This window comes from Triturus cristatus, chromosome 6, assembly GCF_964204655.1.
Source record: "Triturus cristatus chromosome 6, aTriCri1.1, whole genome shotgun sequence".
Taxonomy (NCBI): domain Eukaryota; kingdom Metazoa; phylum Chordata; class Amphibia; order Caudata; family Salamandridae; genus Triturus; species Triturus cristatus.
This window is the reverse complement of record NC_140589.1, coordinates 618,462,883-618,488,064: the sequence shown is the minus strand read 5'-3', so window position 1 is coordinate 618,488,064 and position 25,182 is coordinate 618,462,883.

The following is a 25,182-nucleotide window of genomic DNA, read 5'->3' as shown; positions in this document are numbered from 1 at the left end:
ACATGGTAGTTCAGAAGGTTTGCTCTAGAGAGTGTCTATGAAAAGGGAATGGCTGGGCAGGCTTTGACGAAGACATGTAGTCCAGGGGCGTAACACAGGCCCACGCAGCCCCAGCGGTGCGGGGGGCCCCAAGCTCCAGGTGTCCCCCTCGGCACTGCACTCTGGCCAGAGAGCTCCTGATTGAGCCTGGAGGGGGCCCCTCTTCGTACCGTGCAGGGATGCCCCCTCAATTTTCGTTCGCCAGTGATGTAGTCCACCATCAGGGTCAATATCAGCTCTCCTCCATTGACCCTCCTGTGGATCAGAGTCAACATGTGATGAAAATCATAATAAATGTTCATCATTGACTGTTTCACGTTCTTCATCAAGAAGAAGTGACTCTCTCACATATAGTACTGAGTACACAATAAGCATATTGCAGAGCTATTTAGGATTATACAGTTGTCTCCCACCGGACTTATTGGGATAACGAAATCATGATTTTAAGATACCAAATGTTAATTCAATGATAGATGATGTTCTTGTATGTGACAAATTGGATTTTACTTCTGCTGAAGAATTGAGATTAAGCATTTGAGTCATTAGCCATGGTCAAAGGGCATAACCCTGGTCATTCATATTTAAAATAAAGTATGACTATTATTTCTTAAACTATATTTTAGATATTTTAATTTAAAAAAAGGGTTTCCGATTTAATCAATGTTGTCCAATGAAAATGGTATTTCAATAAAGCATGATACATTTCTGTTAACGAAATTGCCATGAGTATGATATTTGTTTAAGGAACAGGACATCAGTTCTATATTTTATAATTCCATGTAGAACCAGTTTTATGAAATGAAACCTATTAGGTAACAAACATTACAATGTTGTTATATGTAGGTAAAAAACATTAATGTACTATTTTTAAACAAACAAAAATGTGTATTTTTTTTTAACGGAGTTTACATAGCGTAAACGTGACCCGAAGGTATCTCAGCGCTTTACACGAGCACCAGTTGCGTTACATGAGGACACATTCATTTTTGCTAGGCACGGGGAGATTAAGAGATTTGCTCAGATCCACAGGATGATGTGCGTCCTTGCCGAGACTCGAACCATATTTGCCAAATTTTAGGTCGACCGTCCTAGTCGCTAGGCCAAAATTGTTTTAAGACCACAAATGTATATTACTGGCAAAACGAACATTTTCAGTGCTTGCAATTAATTACCATGGGATTACCGGAACGAGCAAAACCAGGCACACTGGCACAGATCTTTGCAACAAGTTCAGAAATCTTAGCCACCATATATGCCCTGGCGGTTATTAAATGGCCAATTTCAGATGTCTTTTGGCTTGACAGTTTGGGTCCAGCCAAAAACATGGAACATTTTCTCCATGCACTATCCAACTTCTTTTCACCCAGGAAAATATCCGATATTTAGCCAATCCAGGGCTGGAGTAACTGTCCTTCCGGGGTGGAAACATGAACCGAGCCCTACAAATTTGTTGATGATGTAATTTGTTTGTGATGTAAGTGAAGGATTTTCTTCACTAGGAAATATAATTTAGTCTATGAAAACTAAACTAAAATCATTTGAAAAAATCCACAAATGGGATATTTTTCCCCTATTCATAAATCCCCGCCATATAGTACTCTTTACAGTGTAAGTGGAATCCGGATTAATGATTTGCATGCCTTTCAAAGTAATCCACTTAGAAATCAGTACTGGAAGTAGTTTTCCAAGCACCAGCAATATGCTTTTCACAACGAATTTGGAAGTTTGCATTTAGCCTTGTTCTGTTTCTGGACTGGAACGTTAAAAAAACGACAGGAAGTTGCAAAATTCATGTTGGCTTTTTCTTTTTCGGCTGTTTCATTTTGTACAAATTTGGGCTGTTTGTTATTAAAGTTCAACATTGTGATTTTCTTTCTAAAACTTGCTTAGGGCTTTGCCCATATTGAGAAACTGTGGATTGATATAAATTATGAGTTATTGTATAATAACATTGTATGAGATTTTGTATCTGTCTAAAAATATTGATTTTAAGAAAACGTTGAGAAATCGTATTAAGAATACTGTTTGGTGGTACTAACAAACACATATCAAATGAAGCAATACGTTTGGACCATCAAGGAAACAGCATTTTGTTTATCCTGTAGTGGTGCCTTTTGCCTATAGTAAAATAGGAGTAACTTGAGTCTTATATTGATAGTGACCATTCATTGGGGCCTGCAACAGTTGCAGGTGACTTCAGTGTTTCCTTTGGGCCATTTGATTTGAATTCTGAACTGGCCATTAGAGAGGAGGAAGATGCCATATTGGGTATTCAACAACTAGATCTTGCATTAGTGAAATGACGGTCAGCCCTTTCCACCCAACTGTAGGAAAGTGACTCTTTTTGGCATGACCATCCTACTTTTTGCCTAGTATTGAATTCAATTTTGACTGAAGTGCACTGGGTTCCTGCTAACCAGGTCCCCAGTGCCAGTGTTCTTTCATTAAAACAAGGTAACTGTGCAATTGTTCCCCAATTGGCAAGACCTTTAGCACCCCTGTAAGTCCCTAGTAAATGGTACCTCTGGTACCTAGGGCCTGGGTACCAATGAGAATCTCTAAGGGCTCCAGGATGCACTGTGCCACCCTAAGGGACCCACCACCAAACTCATGCAGACTGCCATTGCATGCAGCGTGAAATTGTGCAGACAAATGTGAAAACACGATATGGCACACACCCTGTGTGCCATGCCCACAGACACAGCATGCAATATATGTAAGTCACCCCTACAGCAGGCCTTACAGCCCTAAGGCAGGTTTCATTATAATACATGTGATGACATATCTGCAGGCGGAGATATGCCCCTGTGCTGTCTAGTTCAATCGTTAGATAGTACAAGTGAGTGGAAAGCAATCTTAAGTATATGCACTGGGCACTGGCCATTACGAGTTCCTCAGCTCCATGATCGCTTCACGAAAACCCATTGTGTTTGGTATCAAGCACCTTGTCTTAATAAATCCGTACTGATGCCTGTAGTGGATTTATTAAAACATGCACTCAGAAGGCACCTTAGAGGTGTCCCCTGAAATCCTACCAGCATCTTAGTGTCCTGGCTGACTGGTACCATTCAGCCTGCCACCACAGACATGTGTTTGACCCCCTGCATGTGAGAGCTTGCGCTCTCTGAGGCCAGAAACATCTGCATACAAAGATCAGGGACTTCAAAGTCCCTGCCGTGTTTGATAAGTGATCCTGGTTCCCCCAGACCGGGGAGATGCCACCCCCTGCCCTGAGGCCCATTTGGTAACAGGATAGGTGGGAAATTAGCTGTGCTAGGAGGTGTGGTGCACTACCAGGTCAGTCACACCCCTAAGGTGGGCTGCCTGATGTGCCTCACGAAAGAAGGGTTCCGCCATTTTGATTTCGGTGGCAATAGAAATCTGGGGTAGGGTTATGCCCACTCTCCAACAGGAAGTGGTCTTATAGGGGAGGTAGTGACTCCAAGGGTAAGTATCCCATTGGCTACTACATATCACTCCCCTTAATTTGAGTATTTAGGTGCCCCCCTGACCTAGGAACTCAGATTTGTCTGACTGAAGAAAGAAGAGAACAAAGAAGAGCCGAAGAAGCAAGAACTGCAGACTGCTGGTGAACTTTGGTACCAAACCCTGCCTACTACCTGCTCCTGTTCCGACAATTGTGACAACCTAACTCGTCCTGCAGCTGTGCATCCTCCAAAAGTCTTGGAGGGCCTCCAGCACATTATCAAGTCATCAGCATATCTATATCATCCGCATATCCCTTGGAGTGGAGGAGCCACTTCCCTGCAGTCTGCAGGCACCGACTGCAAAATCGGTGGTTCAACGTACTTCTGACTACCGGGTTTTCACCGATGAGCCTGTCTGTGTATGTGCAAGGGACAATATAGAGGCTTAGTGTGATTTTCCTTTGGTTTTCAGTTGCAAGGTTACGGTTTGATTGTTACAAAAATGTATTGATTCATTAAACGTTATGAGTGTTAACATGACAGAATGCAAAATGTGTTCTCAAATCTAGCAGAATGTATTTGGCTGTTTCAAGTGCATTTTGTACAGTTGTATTTATTAACCTTCAAACGGCGCATTTGCTGTACATGAAAACAAAACAGGATGGTATCAACATTTAAATTATTTTGGTGCATTGTCTCTTCTTCTATGCACCCTGTCAAACATAGATCTCTTTATAGTCTGTTGTAAATTGTATTCTGTGCTGGTTGGGGTTTGACAGCTACATCATTGTGGATTACCTTCATGTTAGAGAGCAAAAGGCCTGGTTGTATGTTGGAAAAATTTTAAGGGCTAAGGGGTGCCAATTGGGGTAAGAAATGTTTTATTTATTCCCATTTACATTGCACTTGTGAGAGTAAATCCCTTTTTAGCGACTTTTCCCTCATCCATCTCTCATTTTACTCAACCCAAGCCTCATCTTACAACTATAATCTCCCTAGTGATCCTTTCTAGATTCTTCCCTCCTCTATCCCTCCGTCAACCCATCCCAAACCTCATTTTATCACTATGATCTTCTAAGTAACACCGTCTAGACGCTTCCCTCTTGGATATATGATGGTACAACGCGTACCATCACAACGCGGTATGTTACATCGCGGTTTTGACAACGCAAGTCGTTACATCGACTTGCGTTGGAGGGCGCTGAATTTAGGAATAGTGTGAATTACTATTCCAACTCCAGTCTACGTACAGTAGGGAAGGTGTTGGAATAGTAATTCACACTATTCATTAGTCTAGAGCGCCCTCCAGTGCAAGTCGGTGTAACGACTTTCATTGTAAAAACCACGATGTAATCATACCGCGTTGTAATGGTTGCGTGGTAAAGGATGTTTCCCTTCCCTCTTCCATCCCTTCATTATCCGATTCAATTAAACTAACAGACTCACATGTTTATCGCTTCAATTAACATATATTTCCCTATATTAACCCAACACTAATCTTTTTGGGTTCCAGAGTAGCGTACTACTTACCGAAAAGTGCTTTGATGCCACCTCAGGGGTGGAAGCGCTATAGTACAGTTACAATATTGGCCATATTTCAGGACTGAATGATGTGCATACATCAGTTACAGGTTGTGAATATGCCAAGGAGGTGCATATTGTGCCTCTAGCAGAGTCTAGTATATTCTTCATGTGATAGATGCCTTCATACTGGACTTGTACCTCCGAGCTCTATACTGTCATATATCCTTAGGCAACAAAATGTACATATATCAGAGGGAAATTACCCAAATTCTCAGAGCAAAAGAATAGAGAAGTGTGTAAGGTGTGGTACTGTCTTTTAGTTATAGACTGGTCAGGGGCAGTTTAGGGTGTTATTTGAAAATCAAGCCTGGGGAAACACAAAATACAACAGATAGTCATATCAGCATTACTTTAGAGTCAGGCCTTTCATGGTCAGAAAAAGTTATCTTCGGTTCCAAAAGTCTTGACAGCCAATCTCTTTTGTGGTTTTGCCTTGATTTTATTAAGATATCCTTTCCAAGGAGCTCGAAAACCAACACATATCAAGTCAAGCATCATATTACCAAGGTAGGAATTCAGATAGGGTATTACATTTGGCTTCAGCTGTGCCAATTGAGGATGTGGGTGGAACCAGTGAAGGAAGTGGGTGGAGCCGGGGGAGTGGGTGTGGCCTCCTACAAAAATTTGGCACCTGGACTTAATATTTTACAAATTAAGCACTGATGCCGGCAGTCATAGCTGAAAACGGCCGGTCATTCTGGCTGGATTCCGATGGACACAAGGAGCCTGGCGGCCAGTCGGAGACCGGCACGTAATCCCAATGGATGGCTTTTCAGATGTTGGGATTATGATGCACTGTTTCCGACAGACTTTCCATGCCGGGATTTCTGACTTGGAAAGGCTGTTGGAAAGGAAGTTTGGGGGCCGAGGGGGCACCTATAGGGCCCCCTGTTAATCTCTGCACCGCGTGGCAGGCACCTTGAGGTGCCTGCCACGCGGTGCAGGGATTAACAGAATCTCCCATTTCTCAATGGGAGCTTGTGCTACGGCGAGATTACGGCTGCAGCACAAGCTCCCATTGAGAAATGGGAGTATGTGACCACACCATGTGTGGTCACATTGTGATTGCGGTGCCAGGGCCGTCGACCAGAGTTCAGTCGGTCCAGAGACCGTGATGGTGTCGGTTGGAGGCAACTCTGACCGACATCGTAATCGAGCCCCAAATCTTGATTAAATTTAGTGACTGGGCTATTTTAAACAAGATCCTATCAGATTTCCGAGCAGTCTTTAATCTGAAAAATGAAATACTTGAGCCAGTAACAGATTTTGAATATTTAGGAGTTAGGCCGACTTGTAATGTTTCTAGGTCACAGCAGATTAAGAAGAGCACTTTAAAGTTACAGCCAGAGTCTATGGCAATCTCCTAATTGTATAAGAATACAAAGTCAAGAATTCTCTATCCAGCCCCAGAATTATTTAACTTTAAGACTAAGCGGACAGTCCTGTATGGATAGGAGTTATAGGGACATGTTAAGGAAACAAGCCTAGCTGTGGTATAAAATAAATGTATGCGGTCCTTATCAAATCTTCCACAAAACGCTCTTCACCTGCCTCAATTAAACGATTTAGGTGTGGATCCGATCTCTGTAACAGTCAAGCTACATCCTCTGTTGTATTGGCGAAGATTGTGATCCACAGAGGAATTAGATACGCACAGGTCACCCCTGAAGTAAATATTGCGCACAAATGGCTATATGAGATTTCCTTGGCTAGTGTTCATTAAAAACATGTTTTATAGCTTAGACCTAGCTTCTCTTTAGGTATCTCCTGCTGATGCCCATCTGGTGCCTAAGTCTGTCATTAAAGAGAATTTAAAGGCCTTCTTGTGGGAAGAGGAGCTGCAACAATATAAATCGGGAAGGCTGACAGATAGATTCTTATCACAAATCTACCCCAATATTTGAACCATCTTTTTGACAAAATTATGTGCCCCTCATGGCCCAGCTGTATATTAAATTTAGATATTAGAATCTGCCAATTAACAGTTTCTGTATTAGATGGATAGAGAAATTTAGCCCCAGCACTATATTCCCTTCTTGCAGATCTTAGACTGAAATGCTTTGGTACTTGCTTTTCTTTTGCAATGGTTATCACTTATCAAACGCCCCCAACAAAAGGATTAAGCCAGTCTGTTACCTTTTTGGGATCAGACAATGCGAAATAGCACTGAGAATTTTAAGAACTAACTCGGGTGATGTAATTGTTATCAGAGTCGCAAAATTCCTATCTTCTGAGTGAGCTATTGGTAAACAATTTATTTCCTACAGTTCAGAGCAATCTTGATGATGCATGATGAATATTTTGTACTTACAATTGTACCTCTTTTACGTGCAACATATTAGACCGAATTTTGTAATGACTTGTCAATATTTATCATTGAACTTTTTATGTGCAATATTCTAGATGGAATCCTTGTATTCCTCTATGATAAGATGATTAGTTGGTTTTATATATTTCAGTTAATATTATATTTGTTGTGGTCTAATTGCAATGCATTTAACTGTTTTATGTAATTGTGTGTTTTTAAGGAAGCTGCATACCAAATAACCAAATTGAATTAAAAAAAATAAGAGTATTTATGTGGTGACATTGGGCAAGTATTACCTTAAGGTGCACCTTTACGCTGAACAGAGCTTCCCATATTTGACATATTTGTCTTATGTTTATTGTAATTTTAGCCACATTAAAGATTTAAGTAGAATACCTGGTAAATCCTAATAAAGTATTACGTTTGCATATAATATAGGATGTTCTAAAAATTAACCAATATGAAATAATATTTGTATCATTATTTTTTTAAATAAAAAATATGATTGTTTTTAGTGCAATAACTTGGATTTAAAAATATAAAGTAAACATAATAATTTATAATATTACAAAACCATTTCTGAGTTTTCTCAGAGACATTTTAATCAACAGGTGCAATATTAAAACAATTTATATCAACAATAATAAATATTAATCTTGACACAAACCTTATTTTGACAGCCATGCTGGGTATGGAGTCATGTGATAGAATGTATTGTTTTACATTTTAGACAAACAATTTTAAAAATAAAGTTTTCAATAAGTTCTTTAAAAAAATTAATTTACCAAGCAATACACCAGTTCCAAATATCACACTCAAACTGGTGATTGATGATGTGGTGGCAGTATATGCAGTAAAGTCATGTGTACTCCTAGGGTACTTATCTACAACGTTAGTGAAGCAGTAGCTGTAATAACATATGACCTGTACATTGATACATTGAACTGTTTGCATATGGCTGGGTTCAAACTGGCATGATGGGAAAATGAACAATGGGTTGCAATGCTCCCCAGTGTTTGCCACTTGTTAGACTTATTGTAAGTGTTCCTCCCATTATATTTTGAGTGTTTGATGTAATGCCCTAAGTGGCCGGGGCTATGCCCAGACTTGGGTCCATTGCTCACTGTGCCACTGGAACTAAGCTACACCTAACAGAAGAGCCCCATTCAGGGCGAAACTGGTCTTGGGTTGCTTGTGTGCCAGGCCCAGCAGATCGGGCTGGCCTGTTCTAATTAGAACTGGTCAAGACTGATGTCATATGACTGGGTCCAAACTGAGGTGGCACGGTGGGCAAAAGAATGATGGGTTGGAAAGCTACCCCGAGCGATTTCCAGTGGTTAGACTTATTGCAAACATTCCTCCCATCACCTTTGTGTGCTTGATCATCAAGCAAAAAGGTAATCGGCCACAACCTGAACTCAAAGTTTCAAAGAAACCTAGGACTAAAATGTTGATGTAATAATGCCTCTCCCACCGGCAATAGCCTACCTTCCATTGCTTAATTTGAGCTGCTGGTTGACAGTGGGGGCCACCGGCACTCATTTGTGGGGATAAGCACAAATGTTTCCCCATCAGACATTTAAGAGAGTGAGAAAGAGGTAAACAGGAAAGACGGAGGACGAGAAGACAGAAAGATGGAGGAAGAGAAGACGTAAAAACCATCACAAAGGGAGAAAGCAGGTACCTGTAAAAGTGATATAAATGGGCAGGGAGTGTCTGGTAGAGGATTAAAGAGGGATGAGGTGGATTTAGGCCTACACAGCCTTGGTATTTGGTGCACAGAAATTTAACTGTACTGGCTGCAGGCGTCTGAGCAGAGCCCTAGGCACTGGCACTCATTCTTACAAGTTAAGTATTGGTGTTTTCACATATGTGGAGTCAGGGTACACTAAACTGCGCAACATCCTGATCAACATAGCCTGTTAACTACACATGTACATTTCAGAAATTATTGGGTTCACAGAACTGGACAAAATAGCTGGCTCAATACCTGGCCTGATGGCACACCAGTCAAGAATCACCAGTTGACCCCAGTGAAATGACATAGGATGCAAGAGACAGAGGTACAGCAAAAGTACATTTAAGAACGTATGGAAAATACAGGGACCAAAAGGGTGTGGGCAACATATGCTCATTTACCAACCAAGTACTGCTCAACCAATTGCCTACCATCACCTTTACTAACATTGCATAGTGATGGAATGGCTGCGTGGGAGACACTCTGCAAAGCGTGCATGATACACAAAAAAACCTACACATCCCATTTCATTATAACAAAATAGGTAAAGCCAATACAACATAAACTCAACAGTTGCGGTGCATTAAAAAAAGTGTGAAAACTGTAAAATTGAGTGCAATGAGTGCAAGGTCTGTGATTGTCGGGGTGTGGCAAAGACATGATTAGAAAATGTTCTACAGTTATTTTACTGGTCTTTCACTTTCAGGTAGCTGCATACAATATAACATACGTACGTCAAATGTAAAAATAAACGTAAATAAACCAATCAGTGTGAAATGCACAATTTTACATTATGGAAACTCTTTTGGTTATTGGGATAACTGCACATGTCTGTGTACTTAACCAGAGCCATAGAACTGAATCCTGGTTGATACAGTGAGGAATAGTGACTTATGTATTTTCAGTGCTTCGATGTCCCAGACTCTGAAAAAAAGCACTGTGAATATGCAAGTCATTATTGTAAACTTGCATTTCACATACAATAAGATAAGCTGCTGCAAAACGATGCAAACGCCTGCATCAAGGATGTATTGTGCTGTGGCAGTTGCGATGAGGTGGTGGCCTGCAATGCGATGCAGGTCTTTACAGTGGGGAAGAACCATGCAGCGTGATGATGCATCGGTTCTGCTCGGAGTTGCTCTGCACAGCAGAGAATATATGTTGGTTTCACTGGATCCACAGAGGCTGGCAAAACACCTTAGGCCCACTTCCAAAGGCCCAGGACTGGAGTGGAACCACTCGGCAGGGTAGACTTACAGATGGCAGAGTACAGGTGCTAGGGTTGAGGTTGTAAGAGCATTCTGTCTCTGAGGCTCAAGTCAGGAGGCAAGCTAACTAGCCCTTGGAGTCACTTTGGGGTCCTGTTTCCAATACTTCTCACCCAGGCAAGAGGGCAGCAAGTCAGCACGGCGGGGTAAGATTCATTCAGAGCAGCAGTCCAGCAGAGTGCCAGTCCTGTCAGCAGCACAACAGTCCTTCTTCCCTTCAGAGTATCCACAGGTCCAGAAGTGTACTGAAGAATTGCTGTCTGGGGTCTAATAAGTATACCGGGCCTTCCTTTGAAGTGAGGAAAGGCTTCAAGAGTTTTCCCTTTGAAGTCCCCAGGTATCAGCATATTAAATGAAAGGAAGGAGGGTTTACAAAGATCAGAAAGCAGAGGGGGAAGTGGGTGATTGAGAGAGACCAGACAATATATGGGCAGAAAGAAGGTGGAGAGACAGCAGGGAACACAGTAGAGTAAGTGACATCATATATCACCAAACACATTGATGACATCATAGGAATTTAAATCAATAGCTCTATGCTCCACTGTTATCAAAGGAAATTATTCCATTTGATCTCTGATGCTGCTGACATAGAATGTTACGACTTCGGTAAAAAAATAAGCTGAATAAAATGACAAAAAGTATATTAAAGCAGATGTTAGTTACTACCATATTTCAGATAGAATGCCACCATGATGTACCAGGGATGCAGCCAGGTTAAGCTGTGGGGCAGCCATCACATGCCCAGCAACAGTAACCAGATGCATATTTACAACCTCATGCGTCCAGCTGCAGCTACTAATGTCAAATTTCAGTCTTACCATGGTTTTTCCAGGTGATGATACCTACCCGGCACTTCTGGGCATCCGTTTTCTGTTTTCTCATATAATGTATCTACCTGTTTTTATCCCAACTGTACCCAGGATATGTTACTGCCTATTATTTCTTTCCTTGTATAATGCATCTATCTGTTCCTATCCCAATTGTATACACCCGTCCTAAGACTGTTTTTACCACCTGTCAATCCTATAAAGCGCTCTGATACCCTCACAGCTCTGGTTTGCGCTCTATAAAACTCAAAAATAATGAAATAAAAAATAATAATAATTAAATGCATAGTCACAGCCATTACATTTTCATGAATAGCTTCAAATGCCTAGATGTAGCCTTACTACCAAGACCCACCTAAGATGGGACCCAGGCATAGCTTTGAATATTGCCGCACAGTCCCAAATCAGCAGGCAAAGCCTCAAATGGCCAGACCTGTCTATCATGTACTCAGACAAAGTCTTATATGCCCAAAAATGACTGTCATGTGTCCAGTAGTAGTCTGAAATGCCCCACGCAAAATTGTGTCAATACAGATCTCATATTGTTAGCCTTTGAGACCAGAGCTGTTTCTCAAATGACACAAACCTCACAGGTTTGAAGCACAGACAGCAGAGTTATTCCTTCAGTAGCACTGCTCGCACCACCTTAGACATTGGACAGCAGAACTATCCCTAAGCTTCAGTTGATATTACTGGCTCTGGCTTCAGACAACCCAACTGTCCCTTATATTTAACTGTTGTTATATACTTATTCAATGTACAATAGATTATTGAGGTTCAGACAAAACTTATGTGTCAGGCTAGACATTTGTTACAGGCTCATGCCTCAGTGGCATCTTTAGCATTACCTTTAAAAAACATAAACTACAAGCAACAGAATTCAAAACACAGTTAGGTAAATGGCAGAATAATAACAAAGTGTTCCATATAATATGGGGTTGCTACTTGGCTGCATAATGTATACCCTGCCATGAAGAAAACTCTTCAACACTAATTATTGTGAACTACTTCATTTACGTCTCAGCTGCTCTGGTGAAAATAATTGCCACAAAATCTTCCTGCAAACACTTTTGAGTTTACTGCATTGCCCGAGGATGTTGTAGTCTTCCTGTTGGCTATAACCGTCCATAAAAGTCCAGGGTCTCTGCTCAGGCATCCATTCTTCCTCACAAGGGAATGTCCATGCCAGTGAGTAGTGAGGGGTTACTGTACTGATCTTCACCAATGACTCTACTATTGGAATTGGCTTTCCTAGCCAAATGTCTGTTCCCCTACCTCGATATTAAGTCTTTCTCACCATGCAGGCCGGTGGCTAATAGAACATGGTCAATGAATATTTTCAGTGTAAGAGAAAAGACCACGTTAAGGTTTGTTCACGTGAATACATTAATTTTAACCTGTCAATATAGCCCTTTAACATATTTGTATGTTATGCTATATTTTATGATATAACATGGGACCAGCTTCAGCCAATTAATTTATAAACTGGTGCATTACATGTATCTTCACCACTTCACCTTTTTTAACTTTTATTAAATGTTGCTTTTTAACTCTTTTTAAATTACTGTTCTGATTAATCTTTCTGACAACATTCTCCATCACCAGTAAAATTTGCTGCTAATATTGCATTTTTTATCTAATTGTTTCATAGAAAACACAGAAGTAACTGAAGAACTATAATCATGGGTGAGATTCAATTTTCTAAGGGCAAAGGAAAGAACCCATAATATCTTTCTTCACATCCTTTGTTAGTTCTTCCCTTTGTGCCATCTGTAAAGGAATCTGACATATCTGACTTAGCATTAAAAATGTTGTGCTCCCATCTCAGCATCACCCCACATGCTTTACACCAACCTGGAGCAAGCCGTACAGAATTTCTCTACGTGGATCTCCAGCTGCGCCAACAGGGTTGTCCCTATCAAGCCCACCAAGACCACTAAATCCACCAAACAAGTCAGTTGGTATACTCCAGAACCCATAACAATGAAACACAACTGCAAATGGCTAGAAAGAAGATGGAGCACCAGCAAAGATCCCACAGACCAAGCCATCTTCAAGACAGCCCTCAACAAATACCAACAACACGTAAAAAACAAGAAAAAAAGCAATCTGGCAGACCGCATCAAAGCAACCTTCAACCACAGCAAGGAACTCTTCAGCATTGTCAGAGAGTTCTCCCTCCCATCAGCCACTGAGAATACAATTTCCTCTTTCCAAGAACTCTGTGACACCCTTGTGGACTACTTCCACAACAAGGTGTCCACCATCTACAGAAACGTCCAACCCACTGACCTATACAACCTCCTTACACCAACAGACGCCACACACAACCACCCAATCACTGCATGGGAACAGCTCACCACACAGCGCACCACAGCCATCATGAACACCTTCCACTCTGGAGCACTCATGGACCCCTGCCCCCACCGCTTCTAAAACCTCTAGAGCAAGGGAATCAGTTGCGAACTCACCTCCATGCTCAAAGCATCCATCACCGTGGCCGACATCCCAGACAGATGGATACACACAGAGGTTAGACCCCTCCTCAAGAAACCCGCTGCCGACCCCGGCGAACTCAAGAACTAACGGCTTATATCTTTGTTCACCAAAGTCTTCGAGAAGGCCATCAACCTATAATAACTCACCGAACACCTGGAAAGAAACAACCTGCTGGATACCTCCCAAACTGGTTTCTGTGCCAACCACAGCACCGAGACCACCCGGATCGCTGCCACCGCTGACATCAAAACCTTCCTCGACTGGGAAGAAGGAGTGGCCCTGATCCTCGTCAGCAGCATTCAACACTGTATCCCACCACACCCTCATCAAAAGACTCCACCACATCGGAATCCAGGAAGATGCCCTCCAATAGCTCACCTCCTTCCTCACGGGAAGAACCCAGAGAATCCACCTACCACCCTACAATTCGGAACCCAAGAGAATAATCTGCAGCATTCCTCAAGGTTCATCCTACGCAGACGACACCCAGCTCATTCTCTCACTCTAAGAAGACCCCACCAGGTTCAAATTCCACAACTGCATGACAAGCGTTGCCAGCTGGATAAAGACCAATTGTCTGAAGCTCAACACCAACAAGATGTAAGAGCTGATTTTTGGGAACAACACCTCCCCGTGGAACGAGCCTGGTGGTCCTCCAAACTCGGCCCCACACCGACAGATCACGCCCACAATCTTGGCATCATCCTGGACAGCAAACACATGATGAAGGGTCAAATCAATACAGTCTCCAATGCCTGCTTCCACCCCCGCATTCTTTGCAAGACCTTCAGATGGCTCCCTGTCAACACAAGGAAAACCATCATGCAAGCCCTTGTCACCAGCCGGCTGGACTACGGCAATGCACTCTAAACAGTAATCACCACTCAACTCCTGAAGAGACTCCAGATGATACAGAACAGAGCTGCCAGACTCATTGTTGACCTCCCCAGGGATGTGGGATTCCTATAGCCCGATGCCCAGGACATATTGTTTAGGGTCAAGGGCAACATGTTTTAATGTGTATTTGAATAGATTGATCAGAGATGAAATGTCCGACCACATTTGGCGATCGTAGCGGCCTAAGATCGCCAAAGAATTGGCTGCTCGTACCGTTGCCGCCGCCATAGTGGAATTTGTTTTCCCTATACCATCCAGCCTTCGACCTTCGCGATCTGGAGGTGCTGACAAAGGAGATGAAGGATTTCTGGATCGGCGTTGGGCTGCCTGAGTGATGGTGGAATCAGGCTTTGTTTGCGAAGTCAAACAGGCAGGAGAATTTGGAGGAGCCTTGTACTTTTTGTCGATTCTAGGAAGGATGGCTGGAATCGAATTAGGGGTTCGCATTAATTTAAGGCCCTCTTGCCATATGAAATCAATGATTGGAATGCAGCGGACCTGCTTTTGAGGTTGGTCCTTAAATTCATATAAGAAACAATCCTCCTCTCTAGTTGTCATAGGGAGGTGAAATCTCTTAGCTGCTCTCTCCATGAGCAAATGGAAACCACCAATGTCAACTGGGGGAGAATCCAAAGGAGCGGGATCGGCGGGAGAAGGAGTTTGGATCTGATTGTTGTCCCAGTCGGAAAGGAGGGAAGCATCATCCAGCTCACCTTCCTCTTTGTCCGCGTCATCATCCTGTTCCTCGATAACATCTTCATGCGTGATAAGAGGAACCCCAAGACATTGTTCACTAGTCACCTGCGTCGGTGTGACTCCTGGTTCTCTATGAAACTCAGATTGTTGAGGTGTCTGCGGTGTTGGAGTGGTATGCCCAGACCGTGGAAAACGGCGATTATAATCATCGAGCATATATTGCAAATTGGAAATCAGACTTAAAGGCAATTGTGCCATAGAAGGTTGCGGAAGTGGATGCGTGTCATAAGACGAGAAATCATCTTGTTGCAAATCCTCCTCATCATCATCTGTGTCCTGACATTTAATTAAGAGCTCGGAAGGACTGCGAGCAGGCCGAAATCTGTCATTCTCATATTCATCATTGTCAGATGAGAACAGTAACTCAGGAGGTTGCACAGGTGGTTTGAGTGGCATTAGGGTCTCCAGAGACGATTGCCGTCGTTGAAGTAGAGAGGTTGAAGTGTCTAAGGGTAGCAAATCCAGAATTGGAGCTGTAGCCGTCGTTGCCGGTGCTGAAATTCGCCGTTGAACTGCCGTCGACGACGAAGCCACCGTTGACGACGAAGCCATCGTCGACGACGAAGCCATCGTCGACGACGAAGCCACCGTCGACGAAGCACCCCTCGACGACGAAGCACCCTTCGACGACGAAGCACCCTTCGACGCCGAAGCACCCGTCGACGACGAAGCACTCGTCGACGACGTCTGCTTCTTCTTTTGCTTGATACTCGTCGACGACGAAGTTAAAGGCAACGTCGACGAGATGGGTCTCACTCTCACAGATACCAGCGTCGACGGTGAAGACGCCGACGACATGATCATTGCTGGCTTCAGAGACATAGATGCCGATGTCGTCGATGTAGGTGCGACGACGGCAGCTCTCGTCGACGGAGGAAGGCTTGATGAACTCGTCGACGAGAGAGGCAGTTTGTGAGGTAAAAACTGCATAGACGGAGTCTTAGACGCCTGAGAATCAGATCTCGGGGGCGTCAAGGAAACAGAGAGACTCCTGTTGGGGGAAATCACCCCTCTTGAAGTTGAAGATTCTCCATGATGTTTCTTCACCATCTTAGGTCGAGGAGAAACTTTTTGAGAGTCAGAAGACCTCTTCAAAGAGGGAGCAGTTTGGATGGAAGACACACTTTCCACATCAGAAACAGGATTTTCTGAAGTCTTCAGCTTCTGTAGCCACAGAAGGAGACGCCCTTCTCTGTCCTTCAAAGTTTTCTGTGAGAAGGTTCTACAAATTTTACAGTCCTTTACCAAATGTTCAGGATACAAACAATAAATACATTTTTTGTGAGGATCTTCAGAATGAAGTCTCAGTTTACAACAGCTCCCACAAGGTCTGAAGAGGGATTTCTTGGTTGAAGACATCCTAGACTCAATCTTCTGTGAAATATGAGATGAAAAAAACTGAGCAAGCTCAGGGAGACTCCCTTCACACGACGTGCGGTAGAAAATCTGAGAGCCTGAGTCTCTGGGGAGAGGGTTCTAGAGGGTGCGGACACCTGATTGGCTGGATTTGACCTAGAACAAAACGACAGGGATATGTTATAGAAGTGACAAGTTGTCTATCCATGAAAACTCTATGGTTTTTTTTTCTTTCCTGTAGGCCTAATAGGCTTATGTTATTACTACAAATAGGCTTATGTTATTACTACATTGCTTTGTTATGTACCGTGGGACTCCCACTTCGACGACGGGGAATATTCAAGCATGTGAATCTATGAAAGACACCCCAATACTGGAGAACAGAGCTGCCAGACTCATTGTTGACCTCCCCAGGGATGTGGGATTCCTATAGCCCGACGCCCAGGACATATTGTTTAGGGTCAAGGGCAACAAGTTTTAATGTGTATTTTGTCCTTGGGACAAGTAGGCCCAACCCCCTAAAGCACAAACCCTTTGCCTGCCAGTTTACAGTACCACATTATGGATCAGGGAAAGGCACTGCCTGCAGTTAAGGTAATATTTGTGTCTGTGTTAATGCTGTTCAAACTTGTATTTATGGTTCATTAATGCAAAACCTTTATTATTAGGGTGAGCGCGCCAAGTAAATGTTGTAAGCTCAGACAGCACTACTGGTTACAGTATACAAATGTGTACACGTTTTCAGTGGTTAGCTATATGAGGCTATGTATAATGCTCCCAGAATGATCTCTGATTAGATGCAATTATTTGTAGAAGCTTGAAAGCAGAATTGAAGATTCTTTGCTTTCAAAATAAAATGTTCACAAAACAAAATGCAAAAACATTTCACTAACTACTGTAAAATGTTAGGTACCATTTCTTTGCAGCAAATGGGTTGATGTATGCTAGTATTTCACATAAAATATATAGAATAGAAAATTAGTGTAACCAGTTTTAATAAGATTATGGGAAACAAAAATAAACAAGCATTGGTAAAGCCAGTAGGTCTGTAATTGTTGGTCAGCCTTTTGGTTTTGTCAATGCGTGGCTTGTTTCAGCATGGTTTTTGTAAAATCTTATTTGTGTAGGAGCTGCCAGACCCTCACCATTATAACAAACATTGGCAAAAGCAAAAATAGTTTTTGTCTCAAAAAGCACACATTGCCACAGTAGTTCCTGGCACTGAACAAAACAACTGTGTCGATAAGCTATTTGCAAAAGAACAGAATGCTGTCACTTACAGTGAAGCTAGCCAATAGACCGAGAGAGAGACAGAATTTTAACAATCACAAAAGGTAAGGGTTAACACCAGACCTAATTAAGGGCTCAATTATTAAAGTCTCAAAAGTGCACCCATGTCCTTGCATTAAGTGCAGATATACAGCTTTCGTGAATTCATAAGACTTTACTGAAGTACGCCAAGAAATAGTACTCCTAGAACATATTTGTCAACTGCATTTTAGCATTTGCAAATATGGAGGTGTAGATTGCCTCATGCAAAAACTCTGAGAGTCTGCAAGTCCACTTTCCCTCCAACCACTTTTTTCACAACCTGGAAGAAGTTTTATGTCTGCCACTGTCAGGAGTACATTTCCAACCTTTCTCAGTAGGGAAATAGATTAGAGAAGACTTGGTGAAAAAACCCTTAAAACACACTTATTAGTAGGTATGCATAGACTCAAAAGGGCATTCCAACCCTGGAACTTTTGCTTTCCATTACCTTCAGGCCCAAAATGTAGGTCTGCGGAAACTTGGCAAGATAAGGGAATTGCTAGTATTCAATCTCTATTATGGAAGGAGTCCTTGCATAATCAGAGAGGCTATATCAGAGCTCTTATATAATGAGATTGCTGCCATAATTTGTCGCCGCATTACATGACACAAAAGGGACAAGTTGATTTTGTTACAGGACAAATAGATTTATGAAGCACCCTGCCCCGTGGACAAGTAGATATTTTATTAAACTCCACACCCCTGCCTCCCCAAAAGTACCCACTTAACGCCTACCACAGGAACCTCCACTGGCTCCCCATCCAGAAAAGATGCCAGTTCAAGATGCTGACAAACGCCTACGAGGCCCTCCACGCATACATCAACCACTGCAAGAAACTTCCACCAGCCCTTCAGACACATGCACTCCACTGCCTTCCCTCTCACACACACTCTCTACATTCACCAAAGCCACAGTGGAGGATACTCCTTCTCCTACCTCGCCGCCAGGGTATGGAACGACCTCCCACTCTACCTTGGAACATCATCCTCACTGAGAGAATTCAGAAAGGGACTTAAGACCTGGCCTTTTGAATGATCCCAGCATGAACCCAGCACCTGGATACCCTTGTGTGTGACTAGCTGTGCTCTAGAAATCTGAATTGAGTGAGTAACACCCAGGTAACCGTAAATCCTCAATTGAAAGACTCATTCTGACATTCAACAATGATTTTAGTACACTTTTTCCGATAGTGTTGATGATAGTAGGATTAGCAATTAGAATACCCTCATTTCTATTAAGGACAGTGGGCAGAATCTTGGCATTGTATACCTTGGTGAAGCAAATTGTTTTTTCTCTGTTGCTCTAAAAGCTGACAACAGATTAACTCCAAGAGACCAACATTTCAAGGTTGAGTGTTCAATATGTATCCTGCAATTCAAAGCTTAGGCTACTATATATCACAGGTATTTATAATAGGGAATCAGTTCTAGTTCCTCTCAATTTAAATTCCCTCTCTAGTTGGTTCTTGTTAAAATTTTAAAAGAAATAATTTTTTTACTCTTATCTATGTGTATTTTCAGGAAGTGTGCATCTGGATAAAAACAATATATCCAGCATCTTTTGTAGGCCAATTGGAGTTAATTCCAACATAAAGACATCGTAACGCAGGGTGTTGATCTTTTTCCGCACAAGTCTGGAGGACAGTATGGCAGGAACATAGATGTTTTGATAACTCATGAATGGACAAACAGAAAAGCAGAGAGGCTAACATACACCCCTGCTTTAATCTATTTAATGTAGCTATTTTAGCAGAGGTCCTTTCTGAGTACCACATCAAAATCCATGCCCAATAATCCAGCTGTAAATATTCTTAACAACCACACAGGGATTCCTTAATCTGCCAGTTTATGCCATAATGTTGGCTGATCCATCTCATCAAAGGCGGTGGAGCAGTCAATAAATGTGGTGACAGCTGGGTCATTTTTACCTGAAATGTACTTTTCCAAAATAATTTGTATAGCAATAATACCACTTGATCTAATAGTAATATTCATATTGAGACAGCAAACATTTGATCCTTCCAGGAATCTAGAACCGTCCCATAGTTTTGCAGACAGTGAAAAGTGGATCCAGAAACTTTCCCAGACTTCAGGTAAATTTGTAGTCCCAGACTTCAGTATGGATTTTAGCCCATCTGAACCCTGGACTATTATTTGTCTTGCTTTACAAATCATTTTTGTGATATTGTTAGTAGAGGGGGCTCACAGCTCCCTTGCGCTTATTTTTGAAGCTCTTCTAAAAATAGTCTCACATCATTTGTTGTATAGACAGCTAAAATATATCTTTCACACTCTCTTTCTAGAATGGCGATTGTGAGAAGCTGGCCTGGTATATGATGTCAGCTAATTAAAGTGGGCACCTTCCACCAGTCCAGACAACCCTTATGGTTATTTAAGAGGTCTCAGACAACCTTAGAACGCTATCCAAGTGGTAGCTGTGGAGAGCAGCCTTCAGGCTAAGTCTTGAAGGAGTGTAAAGCAGCTTGTTTTACAAGAATGCAATCTTATAGTATTGATTAAATGAAAAGAGAACCACACAGTAGTTATAAAAATATGTATACCTAGTACGTTACAGTATCTCCTACATGGAGATAGACACAAAGCACACAATACTTCAGCAAAGAAATAACAGTAAATAGCACTAATACACAGTGGGCCCCAGGGGGGGACCAAACCATATACTAAGAAAGTGGTATAAGAACCACAAATCAAGTCAAGACAGTGTTGAGAGGATGTAGAATTGCTGGGACCCCAAGTAACCACCCAAGGTGAGTAGATAGGGACCCCATGGAGTGTGTGTGCAGTGTGCGAACACGACAGCATGCTCTGTACAAGTCTATGTGAAAAAGTTGCAGTTGGAATTTTTAAGTTTAAGGAACCTTCCCAGTGGACTGCGAAGAACCCACATGGAAGACAGAAGGTTGGAGACCCACCCCACCCGTGGATACCGAAGTACCTGAGTTACCTATCCCAGGGAAGCCAGGGGCATAGGTCTGAAGTCGTGTCGGAAACCGCAGCTGAACCCAAGTGAGGACTTCGAGAAAGTGCCGCTGCTGGAAGGGGAGAAAGTGTCCGTTGGAATCCAAACGTGGATTCTTGTCGAGGAGTACCTGAAAGCAGAGGGGACAGAGTCTGGGTCACTTGGGAGTGACCAGGGGCTCGGTAGACGAATGCCCACCGATGTCAGGTGCTTCAGGATAGTTACAAAAAAAATGTTTAATTGATTTTCAAATATTAACAGAACACAAGAACCAACCGCAGTGGTCCACTGAACATTGTCAATGTTGTTGCATCGCAAAATATACATGAAACACAATATCCGATATGATTAACTTTAACATAGTCTTAATTGTTCATAGCCCCGTGAGCGTGCACCGCTCCAACATGTACATGCAGGCACATAACTGTAGATCCCCCCCGTTTAGGCGTTGTAGTCTGCTAGTAGTTTCCAGGGAGGTGTGGCTCATGTGTGTTCTTGTATAGTGTCTAGAGCTGGCTCAGACCTGTTGGTATGTTTGGGTCCCTGCGCTTACTGCCAGTGGTGTGCAAGTATCTGCTGTTATCGCCGATAGTACATCACTGTCTACGGATTGGAGCCAGCCTGTAAATGGGGTCCAGATATATCTGGGGCAGGGGCGAACCGGCACAAGTTTTCAGAAGCACTTCAATTGATCTTTGCAATATGTGACATCTGCTACCTAAGCCTTGACAGCTGGGGCCGTTGTCTTCCCCCAATGCATTGCCACCTGTCTTTTAGGCAATGGGAGTAGGAGCGCAAAAAGTCACCTCGCTGTATTCCGAATGTCGCGCACTTATCCCAGTAGCGTCACTAGGGTTTATATTTTCCAACTGCTGGTCTATTTATTTCCTCTATGTGTGGTAGTATCTCAACCCAATATCTAGCTATAGGCCAGCACTCCCAGGCCAAGTGTAGGAAGTTTGCTTGCATTTCACCTCATCGCCACAAGCCTGTGTCAGTCCGCAAGCCCATGCAGTGCAATTGTGTTGGGGTGCGGTAAAGGTGGTGCAAGAGTTTAAAATGTATGAGTCTGAGGCGGTAATTTGGAGACAGCTGCTCCAACTGACCGCAGCAGAGGGTCCACTGTGCGTCCGAGAGAACGATCCCCAGGCCTGTATCCAAGGCGCCACGTGAGCTAGGTGTAATGATCGGGGATTCGTGCTGTGTACCTGAGCCGGCTATATGAAGGTGTTGGACTAGGGTGTACCGGGCTGTTTTAGGACAGCGTTGTTGTAAGATATCGGATCGGTCTTCCCGGAATTATTCCTTTTGGTGACCGTTGTAATATGATAAACGGTACCTTGTTTACACTACGAGAGTAGTATATATATAAGGATTGGAGCATTTGTGCCCCCTGATTCGCCACCTCGATCACATCCACATCAAGATACTTACGCCAGGTTATATGGAATGTTATGCCATTAGAACTCCAAGTTGGTATTGGACCGAGATAAGGTTTCCTTAATTGCGCTTGTCCTGATGAGGCCCAAGAAACACGGGCTGAAGCGCGTCAACTCCATAGATTGGAGAAGCCCTTCACAAGCTGAAATTTTGTTTAAAAGAAATCAATTAATATAATAATTTACACAAAAGAGGGTAGAGATATCCCCTCATTTGGTTTTTCTTTGTTCCAGGGCTACACGGAATGCTACTGATAATAATAGTTTGCCATCTGTAGTAGCAATTTTTGGCTAAAAAGGAAGTTAGATATATGTATAAGTTTATTTTCTGATTGTCGTGTGTATATGCTTTTGTATACATTTGTGTATATATATATATATATATATATATTACCTACTGGCGGTCGCCAGTAGGTAGTTATAGTTAGGACCACGTTTCCATAGGAAATCCGCAACATTCTATTTTGAATAACTTTGGCGCCGGTTGACGAATCCTCCCGAATTTTTCAAAATAGGTGGGGCGCTACGCTCCGCTCCTACCCTGAAAGTCTCGGGGGGATTCGTCAAGCGGGGGCTGAGATAAAAGGGGGGTCCCAAAACGCGTTTTTCCCATGCATTTTTCCATAGGACCTTTAGACACAGCTACAGCCCGAACGGCTGAACAGAATTACTTGAAATTTGGCAGAGAGGTAGTCCTCAGGTCAAGGAAGTGCCTTTTGTAGGTTTGGTGTACATCTGTTCAGTAGATTCTGAGAAAATAGCCTTTAAATCAATATATATATCTAAGCCAGCTTACGGTGCGCTTACGGTGCGCTTACCGTACGCGTACGGTGGCGTGCGCGAGCGCGATTCTGATTGGCCCTTAGATCTTAGTAAACATTCGAATCGGTCGAAACCAGGAAGCGGCAGCCGCCATTTTCGCTCTCGCACTCTGACAGGGGGTTGAAAAACAAAGTGCAAATCATGTAAAGGGGCTGTTTACACAGCTCCCAAGCACCTAGCCATGTCGAGGGAGTCCCCAACGATCCCCCAAGTGAAAAAAGGCAATTTTAATTTTTTCGAAAATTTCGCCGATTACGCTTACCGTACGCGTACGGTAAGAAATAATAAAAAAAAAAAAAAATATCCACATTCTCCCCACCCTGTGTGCAAAAGCTGCCCGAAGGGCACCTTTTGTGCATGGCTCATCTTAGATAAACAAAACATATATTTTACCTGTCACAACGATGCTCATCATATGACCTCCATGTGCGCACGGTGCGCGAAGCGCATCGTGCGTTCATGGCCCATCTAGCGTAACGTGGGCACGCGGTGCGCGAAGCGCACCGCGCGCACACGGAACGAACTGCGTTAAGTGGGCGCGCACGCCACAAATGGCGTAAAGTAACTTAGCATTTAAAAAACCGTACAAATTCACTGAAAAAACCATAGGTTTCACACACGTTATAGTTAGGAATTAGCATTTAAAAAACCTTGCAAATTCACTGAAAAAACCATAGGTTTCACACATGTTATAGTTAGCTGGACATTTTACTGATAAAAAACCAATGAAATTCCCCCGTTATAGTTATTGTAGGCAACTATAACTCACGCGACCGTAATCCTCTGCTGATGACATATGTGTCTTTATGAAAAAAAAATATTTGTAATATATGTATAGCTAAAATTTAATGGAAGAAGACATGGGCAAATAAGTGTCTAAATACAGTATTAGCATCAGCAGAGGATTACGGTCGCGTGAGTTATAGTTGCCTACAGTAACTATAACGGGGGAATTTCATTGGTTTTTTATCAGTAAAATGTCCAGCTAACTATAACATGTGTGAAACCTATGGTTTTTTCAGTGAATATATATATATATATATTCACTGAAAAAACCATAGGTTTCACACATGTTATAGTTAGCTGGACATTTCTCTCATACAAAACCAATGAAATTCCCCCGTTATAGTTAGTTCAGCTAACTATAACTCGCGCGCCCGCAATGCACTGTTGATGACGTCACATATTACATCACTCATGACATGGTCAGTGACATCACTCATGACATCACTGATGACATCTCAAATGACATCACTGATGACATCACTGATGACATCATCCAGTGAATGTGTGTTTTTCTGAAAATTAAATATGTTTTATATATGTATATCTCAAGGTCGATGGAAGAATAAATGGGTATATTAGTGTCTAAATGGATGATTTGTTTTTGAAAAATTGATTGTGTAACTGACTGATTAAGTGTATCATAGTGATACATGGCTTAGTGAGTAATGTTTAAATATGTAAATATCTGTATCAGTCTCTCACTTTGTGTATAAGTGGCTGCATGGGTTGGTGAGTAGCTACATGGGTGTCTATATAGGTTATTAGTTGGTTTTTTGAGTATCAGTCTGAGTGTCTGCATGGTTCGGTGGGGGGTATTATGTAGTGCATAGGTGCATGAATGAGTGACTCACTGTTTGTATGTGTTGAAGACAGCATGTGTGCAGGACTGTATGGGTGGATGAGTGTGTGTATGGGTGTGTTAGTGAGTGAATGACTGTCTCAATAGTGTCTTTATGAGTAACTACATATGTTTTAAACTAGTATATGTGACTATTGGTGTATATAAGTGAGTATATGTGAGAGTGAGAGATTGAAAGAGCTCCTGTATGAATAAGTATGTGTTTCTATAAGTGATTGTTTAAAAGACTAAGTATGTGTAAGTTTCTGTAGAAGTAAGTGTGGTGGTGTGTGTATAACTGTACAT